Source organism: Spermophilus citellus (assembly GCF_964194105.1).
Source record: "Spermophilus citellus genome assembly, chromosome: 1".
Lineage (NCBI taxonomy): Eukaryota > Metazoa > Chordata > Mammalia > Rodentia > Sciuridae > Spermophilus > Spermophilus citellus.
Genome location: NC_138182.1, coordinates 251,058,188 through 251,077,108, shown reverse-complemented (window position 1 = coordinate 251,077,108; position 18,921 = coordinate 251,058,188). Strand labels below are relative to the sequence as shown.

The window sequence follows — 18,921 nt, the reverse complement described above, 5'->3', positions numbered from 1 at the left end:
AATCATGATTCTAGAAATTTGTCAGTGCCATCGATAATTTCTTAGAGAACTATTTTATTGGAGTACAAGTTTTCAAAATAATTTCTAATTATCTTCTGAATTTCTGTAGTGTCTGTTGTGATATTTTCTTTTTTCATCTCATATGTTAGTAATTTGAGTTTTCTCTCTCCTGCTCTTCATTAGCATGGCTAAGGGTCTCAATTTTATTTATTTATTTAATTTTTCAAAGAACCAACCTTGTGTTTTGTTGATTTTGTTTTCAGTTGTTCCTTTTTTTCCAATTTTATTGATTTCAGCTATTATTTTAATTATTTCCTGTCTTCTACTGCTTTTGGTGAAGATTTGTTCTTCTTTTTCTAGGGTTTGAGATGTAATGTTAAATCATTTATTTGTTGACTTTTTCTTCCTTTAAGGAATGAACTCCGTGCAATGAACTTTGCTCTTAGAACTGCCTTCATGGTGTCCCAGAGATTTTGATATGTTGTATCTGTGTTCTCATTTACCTCTAAATTTTTTTTAATCTCCTCCTTGATGTCTTCTTCAACCCATTGTTCATTCAGTAGCACATTATTTAGTCTCTAGGTGTTGGAGTAGCTGTTATTTCTTATTTTATCATTAATTTCTAATTTCATTCCATTATGATCTGAAAGAATGAAGGGTAGTATCTCTACTTTTTTATAATTGCTAAGAGTTGCTTTATGGCATAATATATGGTCTATTTTAAAGAAGGATCCATGTGCTGCTGAGAAGAAAGTGGATTTTCTCGTTGAAGGATGAAATATTGTACATATGCCAGTTAAGTCTAAGTTATTGATTGTATTATTGAGTTCTATAGTTTCTTTATTCAGCTTTTGCTTGGAAGATCTATCCAGTGGTGAGAGGGGTGTGTTAAAGTCACCTCAAATTATTGTGTTGTGGTCTATTTGACTCTTGAACTTGAGAAGAGTTGGTTTGATGAATGCTCCATTGTTTGGGGCACATATATTTTTAATTGTTATGTCTTGTTGGTGTATGGTTTCCTTGAGCAATATTTAGTATACTTTTTTTTTTATCTCTTTTGACTTTAGCTTAAAGTCTACTTTATTTGATATGAGGAAGAAACCCCTGCTTGCTTCTGCAGTCCATGTGAGCGGTATTTTTCCCAACCTTTCACCTTTAGTCTGTGGATGTCTTTTTCTAAGAGATGAGTTTGTTGAGGGCATCATATTGTTGGGTTATCATCATCTTCTTCTTCCTCTCCTTCTCCTTCTTCTCCTTCTCCTTCTTCTCCTTTCCCTCCTCCTCCTCCTCCTCTTCCTCCTCTTCCTCTTTCCAATCTGCTAGTCTTTTGATCAGAGAGTTTAGGCCATTAACATTTAGGGTTATTATTGAGACATGATTTGTATTCCTAGCCATTTTTGTTTGTTTTTGGTACTTAACGTGACTTGGTTTCTCATCTGATTATTTTTTCCTTTAGTGTAATCCCTCTCTTTGCTGATTTTCATCATTATTTTTCATTTCCTCTTCATGGAATATTTTGCTGGGAATGTTCTGTAGTGCAGGTTTTCTAGTTATAAATTCTTTTGCTCATCATGCAAGGTGGGGGGGTGGCGAACTTGGACTTACCCTGGGCCTGGGTCCCAAGTATTTCAGTGTGGGCGGATCTGGGCTGGATCTGGGCTCCCATGATGGTCTGCTGGTCTGAAGAGGGGGTCCTGGGCGGGAGACTGAACTCCTGGGGGTGTCTGCCGGTGGCTGGATTGACCCTGGCCTACTGTGAGCCTGGGTCCCGCACATGTTGGTGTGGGCAGATCTCTATTTATTTATTTATTTAAGAAGGTCATTGGGCTTTTAAAATATTATTCTTTCAAATTATTTGTCCACCATTTCATCTACTTTGGAATTGGTTAGTAGATAGTTATAAACATTAGGAGGTGCTATGTTGCCTCGTTTCTCATACTTTTGTGTTTCTGTGTTGAGATTTGCACATCTGTTTGGATGTACATCTCTTCTGTTTTTATGTGAGAGCCTTTTTAGTAATCAGTCTTTTATTGAGAAGGTACCTTGGGATATCAGCTTGTGGTGTTGTGTGGTGTTGAGCTTGATTACAACTAGGTATGTAACACAGCTTTCCTATGGCTTCTTTGGGTATGATTAGAGGGTTTAACCTAATGGTCTTGTATCAGAACTTGAGAGAACTTTTTGGTAGGTCTTGCAATAAGAGGGTCCCCACAGATGGACATTTTTAAGCCAGGCTTTGAAAGGTAAAAACAATGGAGATTTCTTGAGGCAGAAAAGTCAGCAATTATAAAATCCCAGAGGCATAAAAGTAAACAAACATTATCAGTAATTTTAAGCAGTCTAGTGTAGCCCTAGCAAAGGTGGTACCCATGAGAAAAGGATATACAGTTGTATGATTTTCCCCTTGAGAATCAGGAACTGTCTTCACAACCCACACTCTAATTCAAACTTTATAAGTGTTATGAAAGCTAGTAATAGTGAGACAATACTCTCAGATTCTAATTCAATGGAACTTTTAAACTGCCCTTTATAGAAGTTATTCTTTTAATAGTAAATTATGTTTACTCTAGAGTCTTAAATATGATAAAATACAAAATATTTCAAATGTGTCATTTAAAGCATAATTTATACATATATCTAATCCTATTGGGCCATATTCTAGCCTATTTCTTAGCTGAACTTTAAGTAAATCTCCCTCTAATAGGCCATTCCACCATTAAGGGAAGTACTTTGATATGATGGTGCTAACTAAAAAAATGGTAGTAAAGTTCATAGACAGTAGCCCTTGCCCTTCACTGTATATAAAGTTCTTTGGTTAGAAACAATGTTGTAGGAATATCATGATAGCATAAGAGGTATGTGGTTAGGCTATAGACGCTGGGGCTGACATAACTATGGAGAGTTGTGTGAAAACTGAATCTAATGTAAATGTGTATTGTAGTGAGGTAAAAATATTGACCTTTCCATGAAGGAAAGGATCCACTCATTTATCAGTGGGTACTTTAGCTTTCACTTACTGTGATGGGGCACAGAGTTGGTCACTTCAATTAGAAAATAGGGTAGTTGACAATAACAAGAATGTCTATGAAGAAAATCCTGATTGAGTTTATTTATAGTTTCCACCCTTGCCCTCCCATTTTCATTAGCCTATGGAGTGGAAAGTAAGCAATCTTGGGATGGAGGCAAACTGAAATCAACAAACTGATCTTCTTGTCCACACACTTAAGAACTTGCTCTTGGGCTGGGGATGTGGCTCAAGCTGAGCGCGCTTGCCTGGCATGCGTGTGGCCCGGGTTCGATCCTCAGCACCACATACAAACAAAAATGTTGTGTCCGCCGATAACTAAAAAATAAATACTAAAATTCTCTCTCTCTCTCTCTCTCTCTCTCTCTCCCCCTCTCCCTTTCCCTCTCCCTCTCCCTCTCTCACTCTCTCTTAAAAAAAATAAAAGAAAAAAAAGAACTTGTTCTTCAAGGGTGTTTTAGTGGATATTTACATGGAACAAACATTTTTGTACTTATTCCAAGAACTCCACCTATATATTATATCTACAAACTATTGTTACTTTTATATTCTTGGATATTCAATTAAACCTTAGCTGCCAACCATAAATCAAATGTAGACCTGTTCTTTAAATTGTGCCTCTTTAAGTTCTGCCTTCTTTGAAGCCAATTTTCAGTGGCATTATATCTCCACAGCATTGCACTTTTTGCTACTATCACAGATATAGTGAAGTTAGGCTTGAGTGACCATCTCACTCAAATGATCATAGGGATTACCTCACAAGGCTTTAGAGTGAGTTGAATAATGGGTGGAAGTGTTTCAGGAATGGGCACATGGGAAACACAAATTATCTGCCCCTAAAACCTACCTATATTTGATGATGGAATGTCGCTGAATATGCCTGTTTTATGGCTAGGATGTTCAAAAAACATGGTGTGTGACAGACTGCTAGTTTCTTCCAAAATATCTGTTCTCCTCCATTTCTATGTCAAAGACATTTATCTGGGCATATGATTGCCTCAGCGACCATATATATTTTTCAGATTTCTTGTAGCTAATATGGCTATGTGTCTAAGTGCTTGCTTATGGAATATGAGTAGAAGAAGTATTTTATTTAACTTTCTTAAAAGTAGATTGTGTGTGTGTGTGTGTGTGTGTGTGTGTGCGCGCGCTTGACTCTTTCTCTTTGACACTTTGCACTTGCTGGCATGTGGACATGGAACTGAGCCTACTTTGGCCATGAAGCTGAGGACTATACCTCAGGTGATGGTCAAGAAACAAGACAGAAAGAATCTTCTAATATATAGCTACACCTGTATTTTATACTTCTCGGTTGTAAATTACTTTTAAATGCCTTCATATACCTTTGGATAATTAAGTGAGAACATGAGTCACTAATTTAGATTTTACTTTTGCTGTAGGTGTTTGGTCTATACTGTATAGAGAATATCTAATTTATTCTTGGCAACTTTAATCCCTTGATCACTTAGTGCCTTATAATAAGGTATTTATACTCATTAGGGTCCAAAGGGTTAGTAAGAAGATGTTTTCCAAATTATTTCTCCTTGCTGAAACAATTAAATTCTGAACATGTCACTTTGCTCTGAAACCTTAGAGATATTACTTTGTTTTAGTTAAGGATTTGCTATAGGTGGCATTCATCATCCAATGTTTATCACACTTTGAGAAACATTATATTAGGCATTTGGGATCTCTGTTGCAAGTTGGAGAAAATAGCACTGGTTAAATAGAAAATGAATTTATTTGAAAAATACTGGATAACTTACAGAATCAAGGAGAGGGTAGGAAAATCAGGCTTGGGAAATGGGGAGATAAGGCAGCAGATACCGAAGTTGATATTATAGTTGTAGAAATAAAATATTTAAAAAGTTACTGTTTTCTTTGCTGTTGTTTTCCTCTACTATCCTTGGACATTTAATAATGCCATTGTCATGAATGATCACCAAGGTGAGGCATTTTAAAAACTGCCTCTGTATCTTGGTTGTCTGGCCATGTACCTCCAGGTTTACTGCCTGGATTTGCTCATGCTGACTTCCAGCTACCAGTATCTGCCTCTATTTGCCTGAAAGCTTTCTCTGAATCCTCAAAGTCTGCTTAATTTGCATGCAGAAAACTGAATGTGTAAATATAATTGTACTATGTTAGGTTTTTATCACTGTGATCAAAATACACGACTACAATGAATTAGAGGAGGAAAAGTTTATTTGGGGCAAACAGTTTCAGAGGTGCTGTCCACGTTAGCTAATTTTATTGCTCTGGGCCTTAGATGATGCAGAACATCATGGTGGAAGGGTGCAGCTGAAGACAGTTGCTTCATTTATGGTAGCCAGGAAGCAAAGAGAGCAAGGAAGTGCCTAGGGACAAAATATAAACCCCAAAGGTATACCCCCAGCTTCCTTTAGTTACACCCAATCTAACTATAATTTACCACCAAGTCAATCCATCCAAATTATTAATCCATCAAAAGAATAACCCACTAATCAGATTATAGCTCTCATAATCTGATCATTTCAGCTCTGAACACAATTACATTAATGTGAGTTTTTGGCAGTAGACACCTCATATCCAAACCATAAAAATAATGTCTCTCGGTCCTCAACCAGTAACTGACGGGAGAAGGTGTATAAATAAATAAATACAAGCTTCCTTTATTCTTACGTGGAATTAACTTGATATTTTTGTATTATACAATTTTTTTTTCCAGTGGAAATTAGCTCCTCATTGTAGTAAGGAGCTAGATGACAGACCCATTATTGACTCTCTCTCCTTCTCTTGTTTCATGTGATCTCTCTCCTATTGGTTTTCTTACATTTCTTTAATAAGTGTGAATCCTTGAGTTCTTGTCTCAGGGTCTCCTTTTGGGTTAACCCTACTTGATATAGCATAACTCATTCATAATTCAAATTCTAGGCAGCAATATTTAAGTGGCTGTTCCAGGCCAGATTTGGTGGGGGAATGGGACCTGTGAGAGGAAGAGAGTATTTGGTATATTTGGCTTTTAAGGACTGAAGTGGTTCCTTCTCTCCTTTCATGACTCATAAAATGGAGAACTCTTTAAAATTGGGATGTTCAATATGGGGGATCAGAACCACTGCCCATTTTATACCTTATTATTATTGTTTTAATTTTTTTAGATATTTCCCTGTCCTCCTGACTGGTTTCCTTACCTATTAAAGTAGAAGGAGAGAGAAAACTTCTCCCCAAATTAGACAATCAACATGAGGAGTTAGCCCATTGGCCAAATAATGCCAGATACTCTGTTATTCCAATACAGTCACCTTAACTAAGTATAAGAAAGCAGCTCCTTTGAGGAGTTAGTTTCCAAATTAAAGGTGGTACTACTACCATTTCTGTATCTACTTTTGCCAAATAGTAAACTTCACATCTTGGATAAATATGAGAAGTTTCTGAGAAAGTGGATTAGAATTTTACGTGTCAGCCAACCATGTTTATGCAAACATGTTCATTTCTTAGGAAATGGAGTGTTTGAACAGATGAATGTCAAATGAAAATGCAATTATAAAAAAAAAAACTTTGAAGGCTAAATTTAATTTTCTGAAGTTGATGGATTTCAGTATATTGGTACAAGCCTAGTATCTTTTGTATAGTTACTCACTGATTTGTCCTTTTCTTCCATCATTTTTATTGGTCTTTTAAATTTTATTTGACTTCAGGCACTCTCAACATGGTGTGAATGTTTGCAATTGTGCTGTGTTCCTGCCAGGAAAGTATGGCACCTTCAGTACCCTGTAATTTCTCCATTGGGGTCAGAAGGGATGCTCTGCTTCCAATTCACCTCTTTCTTCTTCTTCTTAAAAGAAAAGAAGAGAAAAAAGATCCTTTGGCTAACTCCTTAAACTAACACTAGATTAAGATGGGTGACTAGATGGCATTTCAGGAAGTAGACTTTTCTAATGCTTGTTATTTGGAATCTGCCCAAGAAAAGGGCTTGTGGGAGGTCCCTCAATGTGTGGGAGCTTGTAGCACCTCAAAAATCACTTCCAGAACTTTATTTAGGCACCACATTTCACCTGGTATTTATCTAAAACTGTTCCCTCAGGAAAAGCAAGTCATTAAGGAGAGGATGGGAGTGGGAAGGGTATAGAGAGAAACATATGTGGGATGCATGTGTTTGGCACTTGCTTTGAACCAGAAGGAGCCAGGGGCTCTAAGCTTTATTTGTTCTGGTAGTTGTGTCTCTAGGATGTTCATCACTTCTTCATTTATTCACTTATTCATTCACTCTGACATGACTTGTCTTTCTGTGCTAATTACTAGAGATACTAATAACAACAATAATAATCATGTCACCAAGTTTATGTACTTTGTTCAAATTAGAAACATCAGTAGTAAGAGGCAATAGTTTTCAAAGGTAGTTTTAATTTTTACTTAATATAATACAATGATCTTGTTTTACATTTTTTCAAACGATATTTGAACATTATCCAAGTTGACCAATAAATCATATACTAGTTGAGCACCCCTAATCCACAACTCCTAAATTCAAAGTGTTCCAAAACCAAAACTATGTAAGGGCCAACATGTGTTACCAGTGTCAAATTCTATGCTTGATCTCATGTGATGGGTCACAGTCAAAATGTAGGCACACTGAAAATATAGCATAAAATTACCTTCAGCCCATGTGCATAAGGTGTATATGAAACATAAATAAAATTCTTTTTTAGATTTGTGTCTCATCTCCAATATATCTCATTATGTATATGAAAATATTCCAAAATCTGAAAAAGTCTGAGATCTTCTCCCAAAGGTTTCAGAATAGGAATGCTCAGCTTTTACCTATAACCCAAATCTAAAGTAAGAAAAAGAATTTAGAATTGTTTGCTCTGATCTTCTATGACCTCCAAAATATTTTTCAATCTTTCTTGCCTCATGACAAAAGAGAAGCAAAGGTAGTCAAGATCAAAGGAAGGGAGAAACAAAAAGGTCTCCCAAGAGGAATTTTACCTAATGAGAACATGGGTAAAAATATATCCATGAAAGTGGTTAGCAACACTACTCCAATTTCTATATTACCTCAAATAAAGGAAGGTATATGATGGCCATACTTACATTATAGAATTTTAATAAAGCTTTTGTATTAGTCTGATAACATTCAGTCATTAATGAATTTGGTTAAATTCTTGTTAACATTTCCTTTCCCTCTGACTTTCTCAAATGTTGAACCTGCAGAAAATGCCAGAGTTAATTCATGCTGAGTGTTACAGACAAGACTGAGAGAACACATCCAAGTCTATTTCCATTGGCTAAGAGCAGTAGATGGTTTCTAGTTATCTGTTTTGAGGATGCCTATACTCTCTGGTTAATAATTCCCTTAACCTATGTTATGGTGTGAATATAAGGTGTCTCCTTGAAACTCCTAAGAAAATGTAGCAATTGAAGTTCAGAATTTAAACGATTAGATTATGAGAGCTGTAACCTAACCAGTGGATTGATCCATTTGATGAATTAATAATTTGAATGTATTATGGATGGTTACTATAGGCAAGTGGGATGTGGCTAGAGCAATTAGGTTACTGGGGGCATCCCATTGGGGATTGTATTTTGTTCCTGGCTCCTTGAAATCACTCTCTCCTCTCCTGGCTCTCTTTCCTAGCTGCCATGAGCCAAACAGCTTTTCTCAGCCACACCCTACTGCCATGATGTTCCAGCTTACCTCAGGCCCAGAGCCATGGAGCTGGTTGACCACAGATTGAGACCTCTGAAACTGTGAGCCCCAAATCAACTTTTTTCTTCCTCTAAATCGTTCTTGTCAGGTATTTTGGTAGTAACAATGTAAAGTTAATTACACAATCTACTCCTCTTCTGTCTCTCTCTTTCTTTTTTTTTTTCATTTTGAAACAGTCAACCTCACTCAGATTGACCTTGTAGAATTTATAGTAAAGCACACTACATCGACTATTGACCCTTGTGCTATTGCAATGTATTCATTGTCGGTTAGATTTTTGTCACGGTGGCTCTTGCTTATGAAATTGGTGAAAAGGTTATGGAAAAATATACAAGAAGAGTTCCATGGGATCAGGATTACTTTTTGTCTTTCACATAGAGTTTTATTTGGGTTCTGAGAAACTCAAAAAATTGGGCTTTAAAAATTAGGTTTTGTGTGGAGCTTAATTTCTCTTTTACATAGAGAGAGCCACGAACTAAAATAAATCCCTTTGGAAGTTTGGTACTGCATAGTGCATCCTGGTTGCAAAATATTTGAATCTGTGGCACACTATTATTTGACCTCCTCTTTGGCATATTTTTCTCCTATTATTTCTGATTTCTTAGATGTGTAAAAACACAAGATAAAAATGATTCTTCCAATGTGATTTTAATTAATAGAAAGGCACCTGCTTTCCATGTGTTATATGGTGAGAGGGATGGGTACAAATTCTTGACTATACTGTAATCAGTTACATGACACTTAATAAATAAAAACAATCTGCATCATTGTTCCCTTCTATTGGATGTTTGAGCAAATTCAGCAATGCTGACCATTCAAGTTTTACTGGACACATCATTCAATTTATAGATTTTTAAATTGAATTATAGGAAGAAGTATTGGGAAAAAGTTTTGAACTTAGACAAACTAAGGCTTGATTACTCTTCAGGGATTTTATTTTCTATTCTAGACAGCCGTATGTTTTGATAAACTTTGAAAATGACTTTGATTTCTTTGTGTGAAGTACAGATTAATTTATCTAATGTAATTTTATGATAATTATTCAATATTTTCAATTGTTTTGTTACTGTACTTTTGTGTATTCTGTTTTTTGGTGATTTTTTTTAAATTTAAAAAGAAAAATATGTAGTTGAAGAATATGTGATTAATACTAACTCTAATGTTCTAAGAAGAATGAATCTTCTTTCTCCCACAAGCTACTTTGAATAACTTAATTTATTGAGATTTCATATAATTTTTAAAGAAAAAATTAGCAATGCTCTCTTTATAAAAATGTTCCCCACTATGCAAAGTCTGAGTAAAATTTGTGTTTTAAATCTTGTACATATCTATCTCAACTAATTTCTGTTTCCCTTTGAACATTGTGTTTTGTGTTATTAGTGTTTGGATTTATAATGTGATAGAGGGTCCAGCCTTACCTTCCAAGGAATTCAACTGACTTCTGCTGGGTAGATGCCTGTGTCATCAGCAAGTGAAATTTTATAAATATGGAAAGACATTTTAAATTATACTGATTACCAATTTAGAGGAAAAATGGAAAATGTTTCTGATAAATCATATAATATTTATAGACTCAAATTTAAGTAATAAACTTTTCAGTGATTCATACATTAATAACTCTGGTTCTCAAGCTCACTTGTCTTTATGATTAAAAGCATTTCATATAAATTTGTGCAGGGCAAAATTTTGTGGATTACATAAGCATTTTATATTAGGCAGGAAAATAACTGGGTATACCTGAGTCAGAATAACTGTTTTATGTACTTGACTGTTTTTAACCATGTTAAAATAAACATTAGCTCACAATTGTATAGAAGTCTACAGTTTAAGTTACAAAATAAGATATATGATATAAATACACAGTCATAGTTCATTTTTCCAGTTGTGTAGCATGAAGATAAAACATATCAAAATATGCTTATGAAATTTTCCATTTTTGATGGAATTCTAAATTTAAGTTTTGTGGTTTAAAGTAAAAGACATAGAAATGACTGAATATTCATCTGAATGTACTGGGCATCTTCTATATGCTAAGATCTGAGAAAATTGTTTTCTGTATAATTTAACTTATTGCCCAATGGTTTAGTGAGGGTGATATCTACAGATGATAAACCTCTTTCCAAGAGGTTAAGTAAAGTAGTTGAAAGTAGAAAATCCAGGTCGTGATGGAAGAATGAATAGTTCATCAAAGGGACAAGTGCGAAGAAATTGTAGAAGCTGATGAATCCTACATTAGAACTGCCTACTTTCATTTTTGCTTGATTTTGAAAGCTCTTTGGAGAACTAATAAATATTTTGATTCTTTTTTTTTTTCTTGATCCAGTAAAGCCTTCCAGAATTCCTGGTCATAATTCCTGAAGCTCTCTTATACTGACCTAGAACATTGGACTAGAATTTGCATCCCCAAATGGGGAGGTCAGAGTGACACTACTTCAAGTTGTTTGTGGCTATGAGCCCTGCTCCAAAAATGTAAACTCAGATGCCCAGGTCAGGCATCACGGTGACTGGGGACATTGTTTTTATGTTTCTGTTTTGGCCTAGCTTCTGTTTCCCAAGCATGTGCACACAATGCCTAGTCCTTGCTTTCCTTTCTATCCTTCCAACTTAGGGTTGGTTGATTTCTTCTTGGGAAGTTAAATTTATTTGAATGCTAAGAAAAACTAAGAACAATTTCCTGGCTGTTCTTGTCTGATAAGTAATGTATTTTTTGAATATTTACTTCACTGCATATTTCTGGGACAGTCAGGAGAAGGGGCTCCTTTCTATATGGCCACATGGGGAGAACTCATCCTTTTGCCACAGGGAAAGAAACTCCACAATAGGCTGGGCAAAATCTTCTTCAAGATAACTTAAAGGCAGTTTTGATAATGTGAAAGATCTGACTCAGCATTCAGTAACATGATGCACATAGTTTGAATTGTATACAAGACAATGATTGTTTCTGACTTCATTACTGGTACTTCACTTTGCTCGATAAAAACTGTGAACTCATCACACAAAATTCAACCAGAATTCCTAACAGTGCAGCATGTGCTGTTTTCTTCACATCATATGTGGCTTTTCTGTGTAAACTGTATTATATCAATCTATTAAAAATAGTTATTTACTACTTAGCCTGGAAAATATGCTAAATTCTAAGGACAGAGAAATGGTTAGTATATGTTTTTGAATGGTAAAAGGATGATATAATTAAAAATAATATAAGTACACTGTGTCACTTATATTACAACTAGATATCACACTTCAGTTGGGATGTCTGTTATAAAAAATAAAAAAACCTCATGATGATGTGGAAAACAAAGAACTTATACTCTGTGAGTAGGGATGTAAATTAGTACAGTCACTTCGGAGAGCAATATGGAAACTTCTCAAAAAACCCAAAGTAAGTCTACCATATGATCCATCTATCCCACATCTGGGTATTCATCCAAAGGAAATGAAATCTGCATACCAAAGAGTTACCTGTACACCCATGTTTATTGTGAACTACTTACAACAGATGACATGTGGAATCAGCCTAGGTGCCCATCAATAAATGAATGGATAAAGAAAGTTTGGTATGTATACACCAGACGGTGTTATTCAACCATAGGGAAGAAGGAAATTTAGGTCGTTTACAGCAAAATGGATGAAACTGGAGGCTACTTTGCTAAGTGAAATAAGCCAGATACTGCAAGACAAATACTGCGTGCTTTCTCATATGTGGAAGCCAAAAGAAGTTGACCTGAAAGTAGAATGGTAATTACTGGAGATTGAGAAGGGTTTATGTGGATGTAGGAGGGTGGATAAAAGGGAGGATGGATTAGTGCATGTTTATGCATGTGTGGAAATGTCACACTGAACCTGGTATTATGTGTAATCAATACATGCTAATAAAAAATAATTAAAGAAAGAAATATTGTGTCTATTATTTGAAGCAAAGATAGATCTTTCCTTGCATAATAATATCCTATGGAAATGCAAGAAATTTTTGCTTAGGAGTGGAACTTTATTCATGGTTATTTTTTATACTATTCTTTTTCTTAAATTTTATTTTTTAGTTGTTGATGGACCTTTTATGTATTTATATGTAATGCTGAGAATCAAACACAGTGCCTCACACACGCTGGGCAAGCAGTATGCCACTGAGCCACAACCCCAGCACTATTCATGGCAATGGTTTTTGATGGATCACAAACACTTCTTGCTGCGTTCTTGTATGCTCTAAGAGTGTTTAATGTGGATTGCTAGATAGCAAGGATCTAGTTTATGTTCAGAGATTTATTTACCAGACTACATACTATTTTCCTGGACTGTATATTATGGAACTTTTGGAAGAGCTGTATTTGAACTTTCTGCAAATGGGGTTGAATTTTGGTTAAGCAGAGAAACTCTACTTATAATGGAGGTGGGGTGAAAGCTGGAACTCCAGGTGTTGACTTTTTATACCAGTAGCTCTCAAACTTGAGAATGCCTCAGAACCTTCCACAGGTGATACTGATGCTGCTGCCCTGTGGACCACACCTTGAGACCCTTACTTTAGAGGACAGCATTTTCTTATCTCCTCCTACAGGAGAGGCAAAAAAGTAAAATTTGTATATTCCTGGGCCAGTTTTTTTCCAGCCATCAACATCTACTGCATTGGCTTTATTCATGAGACTGGTGATCTGTCAGCATAAGCACAAGGAGCTAAAGAATCCACAAGGCGAACACCAGTAATCTCTCTGTGTGTAAAATATTTTGTTTTTATTTATTTTATTTGTTTGCAAATGTAATTTTGAGTTTGTTCATTTATGTATGTGTTCATCAAACTTCAGCTTGGAAGTCCTTGTTAAATGAGAAAATATAGATTTTACATACTTTTCCCTGTGTTGTCTCATTACTCCAGTTGCATTAAAATCATTTTGAGGAAACAGAGAAGTTTGAAGTGATTTGGTGCACATCTGTGGTATAAAGGAAATTTTATTTATTCACAGAAGAAGTGAATTCCAAAAAGAGCGACACCTCTCTACACTGTAGATGAGCAAACTGTGTTTTCTTGTACCTGGCATTTAATCCAACCATCAAACTCAATGGGCATGAGTTTCTTTAACTTGAGTGAAGTGATAACTAAACATTTCATCCTCAGACTTGAGTGTTTTGGTATAACATGTAAAATGCATTCAGCCGAGACCCTAATCTACAACATTCTGTTTTTTTTCCCCCTCTTGATTTATGTTTAGAACTTTGTTAGAAGGTTCCCTTTTCATCCAATTCCACATGGATGCAATGTTTCCTGTCTCACAGCCAAAGTCAACCTTTTAAGGCCTGCAGGGGTGTTGTATGTACATAAATTAACAATGTGGAGAGAATTCTGGAGTGCAGGACCACAGGGATTGTCTGCAGTAGCTCTAGAACCACACAGATTAGTGGGTGTCCGGCAGGTCAAGATGCGAGGTGCTCAGGGCAGAGCCTAGGAAACTTGACAGCTGCAAAGCTGTGGAAGTAGCTTTCCTTGTACTGGATGGCAAAAAGAGACATCAGTGTAATCAGCGTAGGTTAAACAGACCTGGGATGTATTAGTCACGGACCTTTTTTTTTTTAAAGGGCGTTTATACTACTTGAAAAAGAGATTTCTACGACTTTATTTCTAACGCTTGGAAGCCTAAGAAAGTAGAGGGACTATTTCATAGAACCAGAGTTTTATGCAAATTTTTTTAAAAATATTACTTGTGCTAATCAAGACTGGGATTTGAAATAGTGCTATGGAAGAGAGAGCCATGTATGAATTGGATTCAATCAAATGGTTTTTCTGGATTTATATAATCATTTTTTTTATTGTGGGTATGAAGATTATTGATAAAAAGCTTCTGGCTTTTTGATTATATCCTTGTTAGCTCTTTCCAACATGTCCAAAATTTCCAATGTGTGCATGTGTAATAGTTTATAAACAAAGTCTGTTATTGTTGATATAGAATATGAGGCAGCAGATGCATTTGATAAACAATTTTAACACTTTTGAAAAAGGAAAAGAACTTTCTGCAATACAATAAAAATCACAGAAAACAAAAATATCCATGAATTCAATGAAAGTTATGTATAACCCATAAATAATTCTTTTGAATTATTCCCTAAAGTGTCATTTAATTTAAAAACAGAGGAAACGCCTTTTCTTAATTTGTGTCATTACCCCTTCCCCGCCCATATCAAGAATGTGAGGATCAAAAAGGAAAAAAAGAAAACTGGAATGTTTACTATAATATGTCCAAAGTATTTGTAGGGTCTTACCAAAAGCAATGAAGCTGTCAACATGGTTCCTTGTAAGTTTATTATGCATCTATGAATTGGCACGTGTTGCACATTTGTTGGACAAAGTTTTCTCATATTCACTTTTAGAGTTCCTTTGTTGTAAACAACTGAAAAAAATAAAATTCCACGAGCTCAACTGGATTTTTTATTGATCATCAGGTGTCGACTACTTAATCAAAACTGAGTTTATCTGCTCTTTCAACTAGTCACAGAGTTAGTGTTTCAAAAATTCCAAATCATTTTTCTGCTTCCTTGAAAATCTCAGACACCCCTTCTAAGATTACAAAATTTAAGTGTAAGAATAAAGGAGGTGATGGAACATATGTAATTCTATTTTCTGAACACTTCTAGGCTATGTCTCACTTCCTGCTCTGTGAGTTTCACTTTCTCTACCTGAGTATGTTACTGGGGGCTTAGCAGGAATGATTTAATGAAGACTGAACATTTCTTAGTTTAAATAGATCTTACCCTAGGAAAAATGAGAAAGTAGAGGATTGTTCTTCCCTCTAATCATCCCTTTCTCCCCTCGGAAATGTTCATACTATTTTATAACTAAATATTTCTTTTTTGTTTTCTAGGCTAATTACCTGGGGTTGCTCCTCCTGGACTAATATAATACATTTACATGGACCAGATCTTAGAGTGGATGAGCCCCACCCCTGGATGAGCCCTTCTCCCAAAAGAAAATGTAGGCATCTAGGGTGTTATTTTTTTTTCTTCTGATGATGTGCTAAAGAGAGGATAGGTACATTTAGGGGGTTGGGACCTATATTAATTGAAAAAAAATGATTTTTGCTGGAGGGAAAACAGTGTAAATATATTTGACAAAAATATTTGTCAAATAAAAATTCCTATTGGATGCTGGAGATAGTGTGCTTTACTTTTGTATCTAACTGAAATGGGTATTTCAATACATTTAGGTAGTTGGGGAGTGTCATGGAAATGGCTTTCAAGTGGCTTAGTCTAATGTATTTCAGGCACTGTTCTAGGTGCTGAAAAACATCAGGAAACAAAACAGAAATATTTCTTTGCTCTTCATTTACTTAGTGCACTTATTATTTTGGACTATAATGCCAACAATGATGAGTTTAAATTGATTGCAACTTTTCATTTTTAAATGTCAAGGGCTTGGGTTCATCCTCCATTTCTTTTTCCTCCCCCCTCTCCAGTTCAAGCATGTTGGGATTGGTAACAAGTACATGCTATCTATCCACACACTTGGGATTTTAAAAGTTTAATTCTTCCTTCTTAACTATCATTATTTCATGTGAAGCAAAAGTATTTATGCTTAAGTATGCTATGATCCTTAACAAATATTTCCCTTCTATTTTAATTCTTGCTATTTCTTATGTGATCTTATTCCCATCCTCTATTTTGGAACAAATTGGAGAAATTTTCCTGTCTTAGTACATCTATGTCTATGTGGTGCTGGTGGATTGTTTTGCATTTGTAGCATGGGCCAAAGGGGTTCAAGCCAAATCCTGGAATTTGATGAAACATCTTTCTAAATCATGGGAGTACATTTTCAGGGAGCTCGTGTAATAATACCTGCAATCTACCAAGAAGGGTTTAATTATTCTTAAAGAAAGCTTATCATAGCTGAAGTATTTTTTGGATGACTACAGATGACTTAGCCTGTGATGGATGCAACCATTCTCTGTATCTGACTTAAATGTCCGTGACATTTACCTCATTGTTATCAAGTACTGTGTTACCAAATCCCTACATTACTTCTAGGAAAGAGTGTTCAGGTATTGGGATGATAATAAAGGGTTTTTTTTTGCCTATAGTTTTGGGAATTTGTATTTTTGAGGGAGTTTTTTGACAACTCGAAGGCAGTAACTGGAAATAACCTTTTAACTTGTATTCATTGATTGGTCAGTCTTGTGACACAGTGATTCCACAAAGGAAGGGGTCATAAGGCTAGATACTGACTAGACTTCAGACTGTAAGAAAGTTCCAGATGGGTCCTTCCATTGCCCTATAGTTTGCCAACTTCATTGGTTGACACCACAAATGGTAGAATCACAAATGGTATAAGACAGTAAGAGTCTCAAACACTAGGTGACTTTAGGAGAAAAATACTTCCTTGCCTTTTTCTATTGTGCTATTATCATTTTGGACAGGGATTTGGGGTCATATTTTTTACTGCAGATGAAGAGAGGCAGTATCATCCAAGTCAGGTGAAGGGGCATGTGTGTGGAAAGTTTTAGTGATAGCCACAGGGCTTACAGACCTGAGCTACACATGTGGAGAACAGAGCTACACATGATCATCTTGGTGCATCTATATCATAGTTTTAAATAAAGGTAAGAAAATAGACTTGCCTTTTTATTTCATTTACCAAATTGAATGTTCTCAATGATTTTTATTTTTCATTGTTTGCCTGTTGCAATACACTGGCCAAGTACTCCTGACAACAACTTGGCCTGATCTCCAGCTCATTTCCCAGATATTACTGAATTAAATACATTTTATATGGAACTTAGATTTTTCATTCCAGTGATCCATTGTTTTAAATCTGTTGTTACGGGCATTTAACATCTAGTTTTCTGCTGATTTATATGATTTCCTAAAAGTTATTTGCAGTGATTACTGGTCTGTCTACCTTCTCAGGAAGGAGAAGGTGAAGGGGAAAGAATGAACATCCCATTTTAAGAATAGAAATTTTCAGAGATGGTCAAGATTCATCCTCATGGGGACTACCTTTCATGTTCTTAATTTTATTAAGATTAGGGATGGGGTATCTAAAGCAAATTCACTTTATGCCACTCTTTGATATCCAAATCTAAAAGAGCCCATGTGGAAAGCTGCCTTAACTAATGGGCCCTTCCAATCCCACCAACTCCCATCTTTTTTTTGGCGGGGGGGAATACATGGACTTGAACCCCAGGGAGCTTTACTATTGAGCCACATCCTCAGCTCTTTTTATTTTTTATTTGAGACAGGGTCTTGCTAAGTTGCTTAGGGCCTTGCTAAATTGCTGAGGTTACCCTCAAACGTGTGACTTTCCTGCTTCAGCCTCCTGAGCCACTGAATTGCAGCCAACTCACCCAACTCCCATCCTTCTTTTTTTGTTTCTTTCATAATTCTTGATGAAGGAGTACATCTGAGGTTATGATGGTAGGAAGAGCTTGACAGCTTTGTGGCCAGCAGCTATTCAGAAGTTGGAAAGAATCTTGGTTGAGATAGCTGTCTCAGAAATAGGATCACCAGGCAAAACTTCTGGGGGCAAATTCTAACTGATAAGCCTGGATTATCTATCAGAACTAACATGGTCATTGGCCAGTAAGAAGCTGACCAGCAAAAATGAAGCTTTGTTAGTGGAAGTCTCATTAAGGGGATTATTTAAAGTTTGTTTTCATAGCTGTGGGTGGGGGAAATGTGCTAAAATCCCTTAAGCACAAGAAGGAGATCTGCCTGGTTCTTTCCCCTGAATTTGCATATTTAATCTACTCTTTGGGTTTGAAAGTCACTGAGGTCATGTTCCAAGGTTTGCTTGTTTGTTTCTAACAATGTAGTGTTTAAATTACTTTGGAGAATTGGGCTAACATAATTACTTTTAAATATTGTTGTATTATATACACCTCTAGTCATTTGAGTTTTATAATATTCCCATAAATTTATATTCATGGTCTCCTGCCAGTGGAATATTACCCTTTCTTTGCACTAACAGAAATATTTGAAATACAGGGTAAGAGTTTAAGGCAAATTAATTTTGCTGGGAATTTAATTATCATAAAAGCTATTGTATTGCCATGTTCAACCTAAATGTAAGGCTGCAGAGATACTGAGTCTTCCTAAGTAAGGGCTGATGGAAAATCAGTTTGTCATCTGGCAACTACTCATTCTGTAGCTTCTTTTCCAGAAGGACAAGAATATTTTGGGGATATTCTTATTCCTATGATTAGCTTGACAGTTTTCTAGGACTTCAAAACAAGTG

General features: G+C 35.7%; 1 long non-coding RNA gene across 1 annotated transcript in view; it reads left to right on the top strand.

The window, feature by feature from the left end:
* LOC308649440 overlaps positions 1 to 18,921 on the top strand; it is a 53,555-nt gene that overhangs the window by 33,196 nt on the left and 1,438 nt on the right. The window contains exon 2 of the long non-coding RNA XR_014022079.1: positions 15,557 to 15,666. This is a non-coding gene — a long non-coding RNA (uncharacterized lncRNA). The remainder of the gene's footprint in view (positions 1 to 15,556; positions 15,667 to 18,921) is intronic.